Raw genomic sequence first — 3,578 nt, forward strand, 5'->3', positions numbered from 1 at the left:
TTTAAAGATTAATAAAATTAAAACAAGATATATAAGGAAATCAAGGAAAATAAAATAGGACAAAAGAACGTTGTAGAAAATATGGAATTAAAATTTGAAAAGGAAAATGAAATATGGAAAATTTTAATTAATTGACAATTAAAACTATACCATGCAGCAGAATCCTATTGCAATGTCAAGAACACGGAACGGAGGGGCTCTTTTGAAAATTATCCAATTAAACACATATGAAATTTAAAATTCTCATTTAATTTCAATTATTCCTTCATTTCAAAAAACATTTTTTTTTCTGTTTACTGCCCATCGCTCTGCCGTTCTTCTCTACCGACAAAGCATCTAAGGTGGCCGGTGAGTTCAAAACATTTTATTCTTTTTTCTTTTTTGTCAAAAACCTTTCGAAAACAAACTTCATTTTCTCTTCTCACTTAAGAAAAACCTTCTGATATCTTTCTTTTAATTTTTTTAGATCTGGATTTCATATCTTATTTTCTGCAAAAGAAAAAAAAAACGAAAAAGGTAAAAGAAACGGAGACGGGGAGAGAATCGGAGTTCGTTCGTCACTACGCATGCAAAGCGAAAACGAAAGCGAAAAGGAGAAGACCTCTCACCTTCGATTTCCTCTCCTTTTTATTTCATCTCTTTTTTTTTTCAATCTTCACTACCCAGTCACTTCTTTTTTTCGTTTTTCAAAAGCATACGGTCTTTTTCTTTTCCGGTTTTTTCGACTGACTTCCCCCTCATTTGTTTTCAGGTCCCCTCTTTATACATTTTCATCGCTGATTATTGCTGTTTTTGTGCAACAAATTTTGATTTTCTTATGTGTGATCTGAGTTGAAATCTGCCGTAACCGTTTTCGCTTTTGGGAATGAAAGGGTTGAGAGGGAGAGGGAGAGGGAGAGGGAGAGAGTGTCTGTCTGTCTGTCTGTCTGTCTGTCTGTCTGTCTGTCTCTGTGTGTGTGTGTGTGTGTGTGTGCGTGTGGACAGCCACCAGTTGCGGCGGCTAGGTTTCAGCAACCCTGCCAAATGATCCCACGTATGGGCTTTGGGCTTTGCAAATGAACTGGGTCTAAATGGGCTTTGGACCTCAAAACAGGTTTTAGACAATTTTGAAATGAATTGGGCTCAAAGCTAAAGAAAATTTTGGGCTAGCAGCTTATTTGTGCTCCAAATTAAGGACCAAAACAGAATTTAAAATTGGGCTCAAGTTTATTAAGGCCTGTTCAAAATGAACCCTAATTTGGGCTTTTCAAATAGAAAAAAAATTTGGACATTAAATTGGGTTTTTAACATATTCAATTTTTATTTGGACTTTTAAAAAGAATAGAAAACCAGGTTTGGTTTGGGCTTATTTTAAAAAGTAAAAACAAAATCAATATGGACTTCAAAAATTTTATTTTGGGTTTTGGAAAACGAATTTAAAGAGAATTAATTTATTCCACAAAATAATTTTATATAAAATTAATTATTTTTCAAAACAAATTTTATATTTTCTTTAAACAAAAGGTTTGATATTATTATTCTTTTAATAATTAACACTAAAGTAATTATTTTAGCCCATTTCTTAATTCTAATTCTTAAATTAAATTGATAACAATTTAACTTTGAAATCTAAATAATCAATCAGAAATTTATGTCCTGAAATTGAAAATCTAGACAAAATTAAGTATTTATAGTTGTTTCTTTTTATGCGTTGTTTGCTTGTTGCTACATACATAGATGAGGTGAAATTTATTAAACTCCAATCACTAAAGCTGCCAATTTGTAGGGTTGGGAAATCAGTAGACTTGTGACGGCTTTTTATATAGGATCTTGATATTTTTGGGTTGAGATATCTTCATAGGTTTGAAGATTTATCTTTTAACTTCGAAACACATTTTGAATCACTCAATTTTGAGTTTGGGGCTCAAGTTATGACGTTTTAGTGAAGATTGCGCGAGCAAAACTTTTGAACGGGATTATGATGAGAATTACAAATTTCGAGCTTTTAATTCGAGTTTAAATTATATTGGATTCAGGTTTTAGGCTTAATTTTTATTATATATGAGTCGAATATTATATTTATCTTATCTTATTATTTTATTTCACATTTTTTATAATTATTAAATAGCTTAAGTTATTTAGGAGTCTTATGTTAATAAGAAAGTTTAGTTTAAAACTACTTATTTAAATTAAATTAGAGTTCTAATATACTTAAGAGTTTTATTTAGATTTATTTAGTTAGCCTATATATAGGCCTTTGCATTGTACACAATTCATCCAATTCATTATTATTCTATTTCTCTTTAAGTTAATAAATTCTCTCTAGGTTTTTCTTTTCAAGAAGTTCTCTTAAGTTTCTTTTAAAAGAGTTTTAACAATCTTTTCAGATTGTAGGGATCATCTTCAAACTTTTTTCCTGTCAAAATTTTTAATTAAAGCTGCTTGAAGGAGGGTTGTGTATTCTTCGTGTTTTCATGGCTTCTTAGGACTTCTACATGCCACGTTCTATCTTTTCATTTATCTTCTTTATTCACTTCCTTATTATTCTAACCTTTGATTTATTATTTTATTTTAGTTATTTATCTTAATTGTTTTATCTGACTTAGATTCGATTCGATTCAGGTTCGTGTCAAAATACAAATTTCTTTCCGAATGTCTATAGCCCTAACTCAGATTCGTGACTTTGACAAACTTTATAATCCGCTTCCACATTCATCCATCTCATTCTTTATTATTTGGTATCAGATTTGAAATTTTTTAGGTGTTCTTTTTATTTTTATAAACTGATTTCTAGCGAACAGCCTTAAAACAATTTTTTTTACCCTGATAGATTTCAGAAAAAAATATATTTTTCAATAGGTAAATGTTTTTCAAATGATCTAAAATTTTACATACTACTTTTTGACACTATTTTAGAGTATAAAAATATTTCCCACAAAAAAAGTGATCGAAAAAGTACAGAAAAAAAGAAAATACAAAAAACGAGGAAAAAATAATAAAATATTATGTGGATTGAATTTTGTGCCAAAACTTTCCAGATCAGATCTATATTATCTAAGGAGGCTCCAGTTTAAATTTCGTGATTTTTGGAAATCAGGAACACCTCGAACAAAGTTTGTCAAGTTGCTTTGTAATTTTTCGAGTTTTCGGGTTTCAGAAATTTTCATTGACTCTTAGCCTTATGTTTTCATTTGTTCTTTGCTTTTTTATTATTCCTTTATACATTCTAATACTTTTTTGTTTCTTGTGTTAGTAGGTTAAAGCACGTTGCATATTCCTTCTTCCGTGAAATAGAATTCTTTGATGTCTAGCCGATTTTGGACTCATAAAGCTCTTAGGTTTGCTTTGTTAGTTTGATTCTAATACATTCTGATTAATTGATATTGACACTTTTTAAAAGACTCACAAGATTAATTCTTATCTCATTAATAATTTGATTTTTATTTCTGAGTGCATAACAGTGAAGTTTGCTTAATTTTTTTTTTTGAGTATTGTGTTCTTTTCAAGCTTTCATAATGATTTGCAATACTATGATTGGGAAGTTGAGAAGGGATCAAGAGGTTTGAAATGCTCGAGATCAACAATGTGACACTATTTTA

At 29.8% G+C, this 3,578-nt stretch overlaps 1 long non-coding RNA gene across 1 annotated transcript; it reads left to right on the forward strand.

Annotated features, from left to right (window-relative positions):
• Positions 1-210: 210 nt before the first annotated feature.
• Positions 211-788, forward strand: LOC128035400 (uncharacterized). The gene is made up of 2 exons (XR_008191849.1): positions 211-348; positions 467-788. It is a non-coding gene; the product is annotated as an uncharacterized LOC128035400 (long non-coding RNA).
• The last annotated feature ends 2,790 nt before the right edge of the window (positions 789-3,578 follow it).

Source organism: Gossypium raimondii, chromosome 12 (assembly GCF_025698545.1).
Source record: "Gossypium raimondii isolate GPD5lz chromosome 12, ASM2569854v1, whole genome shotgun sequence".
Taxonomy (NCBI): domain Eukaryota; kingdom Viridiplantae; phylum Streptophyta; class Magnoliopsida; order Malvales; family Malvaceae; genus Gossypium; species Gossypium raimondii.